The sequence below is a fragment of the Bos mutus genome, chromosome 4 (genome assembly GCF_027580195.1).
Source record: "Bos mutus isolate GX-2022 chromosome 4, NWIPB_WYAK_1.1, whole genome shotgun sequence".
NCBI lineage: Eukaryota > Metazoa > Chordata > Mammalia > Artiodactyla > Bovidae > Bos > Bos mutus.
The window spans coordinates 7,468,626-7,483,398 of record NC_091620.1 but is presented as its reverse complement, the minus strand read 5'-3'; the positions used below and the strand labels follow the sequence as shown (position 1 = coordinate 7,483,398).

The window sequence follows — 14,773 nt, the reverse complement described above, 5'->3', positions numbered from 1 at the left end:
GGTTAGACAATTTGAATAATTAAAATCTTGGACAACTGACTGAATAAGGTTCATCCTGTCCATCCTACACCAATAGATTTTTTTTTTTTTAATGTGAAAGGATATCAGGCTACCATAACATCACCACTTTCACCCAGGAAACTACATTATTTTGAACAATGTAGATGAAGGAGGGGAAAAATGGACTAGTGAGATAACTTCTAATCAAGGAATAGCATTTAATAAAATAGGCTATGAATAATCAAATTAGAATACAAAAGTAACAATTACATATTCTCAATGACTACACTTCACTAATAAATTCAATGTTCAAAATCAGTGATAAAATTTTAATCTAGAAAAAAGATTTACCAGTCACCCCTGCCGATTTTATAAATGAAAAAACTCAGACCTACCATAGACATGTCTGATGCAGCTCAAGTTTTCTAACTATACACAGAATAAAATGGGATCAGTTACTTAGGGAACGTATTTTACGTTATGCAGACTGTTTTCAATTATAAAAATTAAGAAGGAAATTACTAATAATCAAATACATGGGAGGAAAGCTATTTAGACAACTCAGTTGTTATGTTGCAGTGGCTTCATGCTTTGTAATAATGGGTAATACTCATGATAAAGGAGAATAGAATTAAGTGGATGGTCTTACTTTGTACCAAACACAAAAATTAACTCAAAATGTAACCAAAATGATTCAAACTTGATCCTTTACAATCAAATATAAGGCATAAAAGTAAGAGATAAAACTATAAAACTCTTAGACAAAAATAGGGGTATATCTTTATGACTCTGGTTTGGCAATGGAATTCTGAGATATGACTCCAAAAGTGCTAGCAACAGAATATAAAATAAACTGGTCTTTATCAAAATTAAAGTTTTGTGCATCAAATGGCACTACCAAGAAAGTAAAAAGACAACCTACAGAATGGGAGAAAATACTTTCAGATACTTATCTGATGAGGGCATAGTATCGAGAATATATAAGGAATTTGTACAACTCGATGACAAAAAGAAAGACAACCTAATTTTAAAATGGGCAAAGGACCTCAATAGCCCTTTGTTCAAAGAAGATAAACAAATGGCCAGCAGGTACATGAAAAGATGTTCAGCATCATTAGTCACCGGGAGCTGGGTTACAGGGAAAGGAGAGAATGCTTAACTGGTACCAGGTTTTCTTAGAAGGTAATGAAAAAAACTAAGTAGAAATGACAGTTGTACAACACTGTGTATTTGAACACTTAAAAATGGTTAATTTTGTTATGTGACTTTTACCTCAATAAAATGAAAGAATGAAGTTGGTGGTAACATGAAAGATGATGATATAATCAGAAATAATATCTCGTGAGTATTAATTCCCTTAACTTACAGATTACTCAGATTTTTATGTATTTTGTCTCATTTTGGTGAGAAAAGACAGTAAAGCTCGGTGGCTCAGACATAAAGTATCTGTCTGCAATTCAGAAGTGAAAGTGAAAGTTGCTCAGTCGTGTCTGCCTCTTTGTGACCTCATGGACTATACATATACAGTTCATGGAACTCTCCAGGCCAGAATACTGGAGTGGGTAGCCTTTTCCTTCTCCAGGTGATCTTCCCAACCCAGGGATTGAACCCAGGTCTCCCACATTGCAGGTGGATTCTTTACCAGCTAAGCCACAAGGGAAGCAACCTGGGTTCAATCCCTGGGTCAGAAAAATGCCCTGGAGAAGGGAATGGTTACTCACTCGGTATCGTTGCCTGGAGAATTTCATGGACAGAGGAGCCTAGCGGGATACAGTCCATGGGGTCACAAAGAGTCGGACATGACTGAGCGACTAACACTTTCACTTACCTCATTTTAATAGGAGCAGGAGGAACAGGAGTAGTATTTTAAGAACAATAATCATCCTCTTCATCCTCATTTTAAGGATAAAAAAATTTTGGCTTAGAAAGGCTAAGTAACTTGTCATTGTTACACAGTTAAAAAATAGAGTTTAGATTAAAAATCAGTCTATCTGCAAAGGAGGCAAGAATATACAATGGAAAAAAGACAGCTTTTCAGTAAGTCGTGCTGGGAAAACAGGACAATTAGCTACATGCAAAAGGACAAAATCAGAACATTCTCTAACATCATACACAAAAATAAACTCAAAATGGATTAAAGATCAAAATGTTAGTCCAAATACTATAAAACTTCTAGAGTAAAACACAGAACACTCTTTGACATAAATTACAGCAGTTATCTCTTTGGATCTGTCTCCTGAAGTACTGGAAATAAAAACAAAAATAAACAAATGGGACCTAATTAAACTTAAAAGCTCTGCACAGCAAAGGAAACTACCAACAAAAACAAAAAGACAACCCACAGAATAGGAGAAAATATTTACAGCGATGCAACTAAAAAGGGATTAATTTTCAAAATATATAAACAGTTCACATAGCTCAATACCAAAAAACCAAACAACCCAAACAAAAAATGGGCAGAAGATTTAAACAGACATTTGTCCAAAGAAGACATACAGAAGGCCAACAAACACATGAAAAAATGCTCAACACTGCTAATTATTAGAGAAATGCACATCAAAACTATAATGAGGTATCACTCACACTAGTCAGAATGATCAACATCAAAAAGTCTACTGTCTATTGGGGAGGGTGTGGAGAAAAAGGAGCCCTCCTATGATGGTGGTGGGAATGTAAATGGGTACAACCACTATGGAGAACACTATGAAGGTTCCTTCAAAAACTAAAAATAGAATTACCATATGATTTAGAAATTTCTCTCCTAGGCACACATCTGTAGAAAACTATAATTTGAAAAAACACATGCACTTCAATGTTCATAGCAGCACACTTTACAAACAGCCAAGACATGGAAGCAACCTAAATGTCCACTGGCAATTGGGTGGATAAAGAATGGATAATGAAATATCCAAAGAATGGATAATGAAATACATGTCCATAATAAATAATGAAATAATGCCATTTCCATCAACATGGATAGACCTAGAAAATTATCATAATAAGTAAGCCAGAGAAATACAAATTATCATATGATATCCCTTACATGGGGAATCTTTAAACAATAATTCAAATGAACTTATTTACAAAACAGAAATAGATCCACATACACAGAAAACAAACTTATGGTTACCAAAGAAGAAATAATGGGGAGAGATAAATTAGAAGTCTGGGATTTGCAGACACACACTACTACATATAAAATATACAAACAACAAGGATCTACTGTATAGCACAGGGAACTAAATTCTACACTTTATAATAACCTATAAGGGAAAAGAACCTGAAAAAGAATTAAATATAAATGTGTAAACCAAATCACTGTGCTATACACATGAAACTAACACAACGCTGTAAACCAACTGTAGTGAAAAAAAGTGAAGTCGCTCAGTCGTGTCCGACTCTTTGTGACCCCATGGACTGCAGCCTACCAGCTCCTCCGTCCATGGAATTTTCCAGGCAAGAGTACTGGAGTTGGTTGCCATTTCCTTCTCCAGGGGATCTTCCCAACCCTGGGATCGAACCTGGGTCTCCCGCATTGCAGGCAGAGGCTTTACCATCTGAGCCACCAGGGATGCCATTAAAAAAATTTTTTTTTAATCAGTCAGACTGCTGGTTGGCTGACCCAATTTCCATTCTCAATCCAATTCTTCCTAGCCACCTTCCAGGCAAAAATACATACATGGCAAAATTCTGGTCAATGAGATATAAGTAGAAGCTGTGGGATAAGTTTTGCTTTTCGAAACAAATGTTACTTCTTTACCATCTGAACTGGACCCCCCACCCCCCTGCAACAAGTAAGAAAAGATCTACTAACAGTCATCTGTGGGACACTCAACTTTCATCAGCAGCTGCCTAACTCTAGTTTTCTTGTGCTGGCAGGAACAGATAGGGATGGTGATAGGGAAGAAACTCATTTATTAACCCACTGTTATAGGACCTTCTGTTATTTGATGCTAAAAGCATTCCTACTGATTGACTAACCCCACAGTCGAACCTTTATTTAACCATTATACAATCACAAATGCTTAGGCTTATATAATGTTTATATTCTAGGGAGCTATTAAGATTATAGAAATTGCCATAGGAAAATTGAGCTTGCTAGTCTTAAATCATTATCCTTCTCATCCATATCAAATTAATAGGTGTGGTAACATGATTTTTGGTTAATTGAGTTTCTTAAAAATACAGCTGTATATTGGAGAACAGACTACATAGCCAGGTACGAAAGTATTCATATTTCTTTCTCATGAAATTCCACTTCCTCCCATCCTTTTCCCCTTCTTTCTCTCTTTGGTCATTCTTTAAATTCTCAAGTTTAGAAGTCAGTTTTCCCTGACAATTGGTTAGTCAGGTAGTAAAAACAGATCTTTACATTAATATAATCTATTGTATACTATCCATCACCCCATATACAACAGTTCTAAATACAATAGAAAGCATTTGTCTATATATAATTTTATTTATACCAAATAGGATTTTGTTATTAAAAATTATATAAGTAAAATGCAAATTCTCTAACTGAAGTAAAGCACAGTGATCTGACAAATACATTACAGGTAAAAATTTTAGTGTTTAACCACATTATTAATAAATTTTATAACTTCATTTTTCAAACTCTTGGCCTCAATGATGAATATGTTACTATTAAACAGTGTTATCCCATAGTTAAATAGATTTGTTACTTTTAATTTAAAGAAATAACTGCTGTAGATTTAGTATCAGAAACTGTAAAAAAAAAAAAAGAGAATGAACATTTGAGAAAAACTATTTTACAATCTCTGTTACCAACCTTCAAATTATATATTAATAAATTAATTTTAAAACAAAACATAATGACTCACAATCTCTTTATCAAAGCAACTTAGGTTCATAAAGGATCAAAGAACTATCTATTACATGATTCTTAATTTAGGCATAGAATTAAGCAAACAATAAAAAAAAATTTAATGTTCAAAACTGCTCACAATTTCAGCCCATAGTGATTTTTCAATATAAAAATAAAAAATATATATATAAAAATCATTTTAAATCATATGAATATTAACAATTTATAAGAAATAAAGATGATATAAAAGGAGACTACTTTAGCTTTAGATAGGTCTGTCATCAAAAGTATCTCCCAGGAGCTGAGCCTTAAAGGATGAGACAGCGTAGTGTCCTCAGGCTGCCATAACATATTACCACAAACCTGGTGGTTTAAAACAACAGAAATGTATTCTCTCACAGTTCTGAAGGCCAGCAGTCTGAACTCTAGATGTTAGCAAGACAATGTTCCCTCCGAAGGCTCTAAGAGCAGATCCTCCTTTGCCTCTACCAGTATCTAGTGGCTCCTGGTGTTCTTTGCTTGTGGCAGCATAATTCCAACCTCTGTCTCCAACTGTCACATGACCTTCTTCCTTGTGTCCCTCTGTTTTCTCCTTTTCTGTGTCTAATAAAAACACTTGTCATTTGATTTAGGGCTCAACCTAATCCAGGATGATCTCACTTTGAGACCCTTATCTTAATTACATCTGCTAAAACCTTTATTTGAAATAAGGTTACATTCTGAGGTTGCACATATCTCCCCCCCGCCCGCCCCCCGCCACGAGGGTAGTGGGGAGCACTAATCACCTACCACACAGAGCCAGTCAGGCAAAAAGGCTTATGAAAAATGAGTTCTGGAAACTGTTAAAAGGCCAGCATGATTGGAGCCTAGTAAGCAAGGTCGAGAATGGTATATGTTGAGACCCAAGAGAAGTTACCATATCATACATCATAAATGCCATAGAATCTGTTAAGCACAATGGAAAGCCAAGATATGATTAACATCACACACAGTGTATCTGGTAGAAAATGGATCAGAGGAAATGGCCAATTAATTGCATACAGTTATAATAATTCCAACAAAAGAAGAGATGAAGGAGATTTAAACTCAGGCAGTGTGGAGACAGAGAGGATTAGACAGTTTTGACATATATTTTGGAGCAAGAATGAAAGGGATTAAGTAATAGCTGGATATAGGGATGGATTGCTCAGTTGCTCAGTCCTGTCCTACTCTACGCCACCATATGGACTGCCACATGCCAGGCTTCCCTGTCCTTCACTATCTCCCGGAGTTTGCTCAAATTCATGTCCATTGAGTCAGTGATGCCAGCCAACCATCTCATTCTCTGATGCCCCCTTCTCCTCCTACCCTCAATCTTTCTTAGCATCAGGGTCTTTTTAAATGAGTTAGTTCTTCGAATCAGGTGGCCAAAGTATAGGGAGGGGAGAAAGTAGCAACAGTGGTGATTTAGTTTCTGACCTGAATAACAGGGTAATTGAAATATCATTTACTCTGATGGGAAGGACTGACAAAGAAATAGGCAGCATGGAAATGACACTAGAAAAGTCCAAGATTATATATCTGTGTAAATCTCAGTGTAATAAATCAGTGTCTAAAACAACAGTCACTTCATGAAGTCCCATCACTTCATGGCAAACAGATGGAGAAACAGTGGGAAAATGACAGACTTTATTTTTGGGGGGTCAAAAAAATCACTGCAGATGGTAACTGCAGCCATGAAATTAAAAGATGCTTACTCCTTGGGAGAAAAATTATGATCAACATAGACAGCATATTAAAAAGCAAAGACATTACTTTGCCAACAAAGGTCTGTCTAGTCAAAGCTATGGTTTTTCCAGTAGACGTGTATGGATGTGAGAGTTGGACTATAAAGAAAGCTGAGTGCCGAAAAATTGTGGTGTTGGAGAAGACTCTTGAGAGTCCCTTGGACAGCAGGGAGATCCAACCAGTTAATCCTAAAGGAAATCAACCCTGAATATTCATTGGAAGGACTGATGTTGAGGCTGAAACTCCAATACTTTGGCCACCTGATGCAAAGAACTGACTCACTGGAAAAGACCCTGATGCTGGGAAAGATTGAAGGCAGGAGGAGAAGGGGAAGACAGAGGATGAGATGGTTGGATAGCATCATCGACTCAATGGACATTAGAATGAGTAAGCTCCAGGAGTTGATGATGGACAGGGAGGCCTGGTGTGCTGCAGTCCATGGGGTTGCAAAGAGTTGGACATGACCTAGCGGTTGAACTGAACTGAACTGAAAATAACAGTCCCCTTCTGTCATCCCCGCTCATCCTCTGTCGACAGAAGGGGACTGTTGTTTTAGACACTTCTTTCCTTAGTTATTTGTAAAGTCTCGTCACACAACCACTTCTTTTTCTTTGGGGTAGTTTTGGTCACTGCTTCTTGTACAATATTACGAACCTTCATCCACAGTTCTTCAGGCACTCTGTCTACCAGACCTAACCCCTTGAACCTACTTGTCACCTCTACCATATAGTCATAAGGAATTTGCTTTAGGTTGTAACTGAATGGTCTAGTGGTTGTCTCTATTTTCTTCAATTTAAAGCCTGAATTTTGCAATAAGGAGCTCATGATCTGAGCCACAGTCAGTTCCAGGTCTTGTTTTTGTGGACTGTATAGAGCTTCTCCACCTGTGGCTGCAAAGAAAATAATCAATCTGACTTCGGTATTGACCATCTGGTGATGTCCACATGTAGAGAGGTTTCTAGGGTTGTTGGAAAAGCATGTTTACTATGACCAGAATGTTCTCTTGATAAAAGTTGGTTAGCCTTTGCCCTCCTTCACTTTGTATTCTAAGATCAAACTTCCCTGTTATTCTGGGTATCTCCTGACTTCCTACTTTTGCATTCTAATCCTCTATGATGAAAAGGACATCTTTTCGTGTGTGTATTAGTTCTAGAAGGTCTTATAGGTCTTCAAAGATCCAGTCAACTTCAGCTTCTTTGGCATTAGTGGTTGGGGCACAGACTTGGATTACTGTGATGCTGAATGATTTGTCTTAGAAACAAACCATTCTGTTGTTTTTGAGATTGCACTCAGGTACAGCATTTCAGACTCTTTTGTTGACTATGAAGGCTAATCCACAACTGAGCGTCATTTCCGCTTTGGTCCAGCCACTTCATTCTTTCTGGAGCTATTAGTAATCGCCCTCTACTCTTCCCCAGTAGCATATGGAACACCTCCAACCTGCAGGCCTTATCTTCGTGTCATATTTTTTGCCTTTTCATACTGTTCATGGGGTTCTCGCAATAGAATACTGGAGTGGGTTGTCATTTCCTCCTCCAGTGGACTGCATTTTGTCACAACTCTTCACTATGACCTGTCCATCTTTAGTGGCCCTGCAAGCAGGAAGGGTAAGCTAACTCTACTGTTTTGTGTAAATGCAGTAGGGATTATGATCAGGACTGTCTTTATCTATAATGCTGCTAACCCCAAGCCTTGAAGGGAAAAGATAAACACTAGCTGCCAGTCTTTTGGTTGTACAATAAAAAGGCTTGGGTAAAAACCCTTTTTCTGGATTGGCTCCACTGATGCTTTGTCCTTGATACAGGAACTGTTCTGCCAGTAAGAAACTACCTTTTAAAGTTCCTTTCATATTGGACAATACCCCCGGCTACCCAGAACTCTGTGACTGCAACATCAAAGGTGTCAAAGTGGTCTGCTGCTGCTGCTGCTAAGTCACTTCAGTCGTGTCCGATTCTGTGCAACCCCATGGACTGCAGCCTACCAGGCTCCTATGCCCGTGGGATTTTCCAGGCAAGAGTACTGGAGTGGGTTGCCATTGCCTTCTCCGTCAAAGTGGTCTCAGTTCAGTTCAGTTCAGTCACTCAGTCGTGTCCAACTCTTTGCCCCTAAATACAGTGTCTCTAATTCAGCCTCTAGATCAGGAGTCATAAAGATCTTTAAGGCTCATACTCCACGGGAAAGATTGTCAATGCTATGGAAGAAAACTCTGATAGAACATCATGGACATCTGGAAGAATTTCACCACTGAAGATGCCATGGTTATTGTAGAAAAAGCTGTGAAAGACTTTAAGCCCAAAACAATAAATGCCTGCTGGTGAAAACTGTGTCCAGATTTCACATATGATGTCACAGGATTTATAACAGAGCCAATCAAGGAAATCTTGAAAGAGAGTTGATATCAAAAAAAAGGTGAGGGATGAAGGGTTTCAAAATACAGACCTTAGAGAAATTCAAGAGCTAACAGACATCAAACCAGAGGAATTAAAAGAAGATAACTTGATGGAGATACGTGTTTCCAAACTAGAGCCAGACGATGAGGAAGAAAACACCAGAAGAAGCTGTGCCAGAAAACAAACTGACAATAGACGATCTGACAGAAAGAAGGGTTCCAATTATTCAAGACTGCTTTTGACTTCTTTTACGGCATGGACTCTTTCATGACAGGGGCACTAAAACGAAAGCAAACAATGGAAGAAGGATTGCTACTGTATAAAAACATTTCTACAGTAATGAAAAAGCAAAAAAGTCAGAAGTTACCAGGTATTCATGCACAGTTACACCAAGTGTGCCTGCCTCTCCTGGCAACTCCTCTCCGTCTTCCACTGAGGCCACTCCTGAGACAGTAACACCAACCCCTCATCTTCCTCCTCCTCCTCAGCCTACTCAACATGAAGATGACAAGAACCAAGAACTTTATGATGACCCATGTCCACTTAATGAGCAGTAAGTAATCATCATGCCATACAACTGATAAACCTCTCTGCTGTGTATGTGTGTATCATTGTGTGAACATTTAGTAACTGTCCAGCAAGAACTATATGAAACCATTTTTGTGTGATCATCCTTGCCTAAGTATTTATTGTATAGGACACTTCTGACTTCTGTACAAGACTTGTACTGAAATGGATAGCCAATCCTTACATAGGCATAAGGTGACTAATATTTTATATAAAATTAATAAGGTTAGTTTTCTTACTGTTTTGCAACTTTATTTTCAAATAATTATCATTATTTGATAATTTGATATCAACAGTATCATACAGTATGGCCCCTCTCTCATTAGTAATTGGAAAAATTACATATCGACTTATCATACAGGTAAGAGGCTTTCGAGACAATGTTAATAATGTTTTAAATACTGTATTATGAGTACGACTGCAATAAAATATACCATAAATATTTTATGGTATCCTCATCATAAGTATATAGGGTAAGGTACTGTGAAGCAACTGTATCAATTACAATACTACGGAAGAATTGATGCTTTTAAACTGTGGTGTTGGAGAAGACTCTTGAGAGTCCCTTGGACTGCAAGGAGATCCAACCAGTCCATCCTGAAGGAGATCAGTCCTGGGTGTTCATTGGAAGGACTGATGTTGAGGCTGAAACTCCAATACTTTGGCCACCTCATGCCAAGAGTTGACTCATTGGAAAAGACCCTGATGCTGGGAGGGACTGGAGGCAGGAGGAGAAGGGGACGACAGAGGAGAAGATGGCTGGATGGCATCACCGACTCGATGCACGTGAGTTTGGGTGCATGCCATAGGTGTCCCGATGGACAGGGAGGCCTGGCATGCTGCGATTCATGAGGTCACAAAGAGTCGGACACAACTGAGCAACTGAACTGAACTGAACCGAACCATAAAGCAATCATTTTCCTGCTTCTTCATTTATCAATGAATGGTTATACCTGTAAATATATACAAATTTCTTTTTCACATTTTATCTTTTCATTTTTGGTCTCTAGTATTGGTAATACATCTACAGAGTTCTGTATCATGTGAGAAAATACTGGTGTTGGTATGGACAGACCATTCATCTTGTACACAGCATAAACTTATGATATCAATAAACACAGTACAGTAAAAGTACTTTCTATTCCTTATGATTTTCTTAATAACATTTTCTTTTCTCTAGCTTACTTTATTATAAGATACAGTATTAATAAATAATACATATAACACACAAAATACCTGTTAATTGACTATGTTATCAATAAGGTTTTGGACCAACAGTAGGCTATGAGTAATGTTTTGGGGGAGTCAGAAGTTAACATGCAAATTTTCAACTAAAGAGAAGTTGCCACCTCTTTGCACTGTTCAAGGATCAACTGTATCTCTCTACCTTATGATGTAGCAACTTTACCTCCAAACATTTATCTCAAATAATTGAAAATATGTATCATTTTAAAAATCTTATAAAAGAATATTATATAAGCTTTCTTCACAATCACCAAAAACTTAAATGTAACAAATATCCATAAATAGGAAAAAAGATAAACAAAATGTGGTATATCCATAGAAAAAAATGGTATTCTGTTAATGAAAAGAAATGAAATACTGATGCACGTAAGTGGATAGCAACCCCCCACCTCAAAATTCGAAGTATAAAAAGTCATATACAAAAGAGTGTGCATATGCTCTGACTCCATTTCTATTAAATTTTAGTACAGGCAAAACTAATCTGTGGCAAAAGAAATCCTCTTGCCTCTGGGTAAAGGGTGGGAGACTGAAGGATTCACTGGTAAGGGACAGAAAGAATCTTTCTGACGTAATGAAAATGCTTGACATCTTGATAAGCATATAAATTAATGTGTGCATTTTTCAAAATGAATACTATGCACTTAAGGTTCATGCATTTCACTATATGTAAATTATATTAAACAAAACTGTATTATTGAACACATACAATGTTCTTTTCACAAACTAGGGCAAAATACCATAAAGAAACTTCATAAATTTGCTGGCACCCTGGTTCCACAGATAGAAATTACATAGAAATACATATATTTTCTGTTTATTCCTCACTTTACAAAACTCTTATTCCCATAATATTGTTATGGTTCACCAAACAGAAAGAATAACAGGAGCATATTGCAAAAGCTATAACACACACACACCCCAACTGTATTAAATAATCACTGAAGTTTCTTGACCTTCAAAAGCAGAATGCCCACAGTTTGTTAAACTTTCAACTCTTCTCTCTCCAGGCCCAGAAGGCAAAGAATATTACCTAATACCATACTTTTATTTTAACTACCTCATAAAGAACTTATAGTTGTAGTAGAAAAACTATGATTTAATCTTTCTTAAAACAATTATCAAGACATATATAACCACCTGTACATTTTAATCAACCCTAGGGCATTCCCCAGTACCCTGAAAGACATGTTTTCCATGGCAGTATTAGTAACTTCTATAAAACATATCTGATATGGGAGAAGGAGGAAATTACTATCTTAAAGTATGTATGGGGTTTTCGTTCATGCTACATTTTACTCTCTACCAGTACAGACAGATGATCCAAAATTGACAGCAATGCTTTCCTCATTAGGTCACCAAATATTTGCTCCCTTCCACAATGGAAATGGCTTTCATTTTTTTCTTACTATATAAATTATAAGGTGAAAATGAGAATCAGGACAAAAGCATAAGAACAAAATTCAAAAGAAATTAAAATTCCTAAATTCCATTATTCTGATACAACCACCACCATTTTGATGATTCAGTTGAACCCTGTTGTACACACTTATACAGACACTTTACATACTCTGAATATCATATATGTTGTTTTTCATGGGAATAACTCTTTCAAATGGTTCTTCTATCTCCCTTTCCTCTCTCATCTCCTCCTCTCTTAAATAACCAATGTCAACAACCAGATATATATCCTTTCATATCTTTACCTGGTCTCACTGTATCAAATAAAAATATACACATATACATACATACACATTGTTGAAGGAGGGAGAGTTGTTATTCAGGTAACAATAGTAGGATCCTATTACAGATGTTTCTCTGCATCATGCTTTTCTCATTTTATGGAGGAAATTCCTCCAAGTCAACTGGTATGAAGCCAGTTCACTGTATTTAAATGGCTGACAATACTCCATGAAAAATGTATTCAACCATTACCTTGTAGATAAGTACTCTTTTTTTCTCCTGAGCCAAAATCTGACCCTCAGTAACAGGGTGAAATACTGTTTGTTTTTAACTGCTAACTTCTGTGGTAATTTGTTACACAGCAATTGAATGACTGATACAGATTCTAAGGTCAAAAGAAACATCAACAGTCTACTTATTAAGTAGTTATGTCCAAACAATAAGTATTCATGTCCTGACAATAACTGAGTAGCCACCTGAAAAAAATTCTTAACATGCATTACAAGGAAAATATTTCTATTTTTATCTACCCCATTCATAGCCCAACACAAGCTTTAGAAAAGTGTTTAGAGTTCATTCACTCTGAGATGCCATTCTCAAAACATGCCATACATCCTAGCATCCATGTATACACATAGTCCTTCCTCTTTATGGTTAAAAAAGGAGTAGTTGAGAGGCTTTGAGTTTGTTTCCCATCCTTTTCTAAATAACTACACATTAACTTCTGTATCCACGTAAGCTGCACATACTAAACATAATTACAGTATCTTACTGACAAAGTCAAGCAGTATATATCAAACAGTATATCCTAATAACAGCAATGCCTTAGATCTATGCAGTCTAATACATAGCCACTAGCCACCTGGGGCTATGTATTCTAAACTAATTAAAATTCAGTAAAATTTAAAACTGCATTCCTTAGTTCTACTAGACTCATTTCAAATACTCAACAGCTATCTGCTGTTAGCAACTGCCATACAATGCAGTGCAGATTATAAGAATATATCCATCACTGTATAAAGTTTACTGTAAACACTATCCTAGAGGTAAATGAAATACAGAGTATTCTTGCACTAAAGACCTCCTAAATGTGATACTGTTGGTTTTCTATGTTACTTAGATTATTCTATCTTCCCTTTTATGACACTTTGCCAGTTATCAACTTGCTGTCGATGTGCCTATCTTTCATAGCTATGGTCCCCATGCACAAAGCTGCTTCCAGCTGCTGAAACCTGAAGAAACAATGAACCAAACAGAATAACATTAAATGCAAAGTGGATTCTTAAGAAAAGGCTATTAGAACCTCAAAATCTCATCACATTGTTTTTGATTTTTCAGAGTCCTGTTTTCCTTTCTTTCTAATCTCAGACCTGTTTAAAATATGGTAAATGAATTGCTGGTTACAGTACAGTTGTTCCTATCTTTTCACGGATCTGGTATTTGCAAATTCATCTACTCTTTAAAATTTATTTGTAACATCAAATCAATATTCTCAGTCATTCCTGGACATGCACAGAGCAGCAAAAAATTTAAGTTGCCATATGCAATCCCATGGACAGACAAGCCGGGTGGGCTAGTCTATGGGGTTGCAAAGAGCTGGATACATATTGACTGACCAGCATGCATGCACACTCTCTGAGCTAAGGTCAAACAAAGGACCCTACACACTTGCTCTCATACAAGTGTCTTTTTCATGGTCTATTTAGTGCCACATTTTAAAATATTTTTGTGTGTGCTGTTGGTGTTTCACTGTTAAAATGGTCCCCAAGTGTAGTGCTGAAGTGCTGTCTGGTGTTTTTAAATACAAGAAGGCAGTGATGTGCCTTATAGAGAAAATATCTTTGTCAGATAAGCTTTATTCGGGCAAGAGTTATAGTGCTATTGGCTGTGAGTTCAATGAAATGAATAAGCCATATACACAAAGTGAGATGACTTTAAACAGAAATGCATATAAAGCAACATTATGTATGGACTGACTGATAAAAATCCAGTAACCAAGAGTAATAAGAGGATCACAGAAACCTAACTCTGAGTTACAATGAACAATCCACCAGTCTGGCAAAATCTAAAAATCAGTCATAGAAATGATGGGGAGAGTACAAGACGTAACAACTTTCATACACTGCCAATCAGAGTACAAATTATAGAGCCATTTTCTAAAAACTTTTCTATTACCAGATAGAACTTAAATACACATATCCTCTATGATCCAGCAACTGTATGCCAAGGTATATACCCTAAAGAAACTCTTGTATGTGTGTATGAGGAAAAATCATACAAGAATGTTCATATTACTCTG

At 36.7% G+C, this 14,773-nt stretch overlaps 1 protein-coding gene across 7 annotated transcripts in view; it reads right to left on the bottom strand.

Annotated features, from left to right (window-relative positions):
* The window catches only part of MKLN1 (muskelin 1), a 392,319-nt gene that overhangs the window by 139,427 nt on the left and 238,119 nt on the right, over positions 1 to 14,773 (bottom strand). The gene's annotated exons all lie outside the window — the stretch shown is intronic.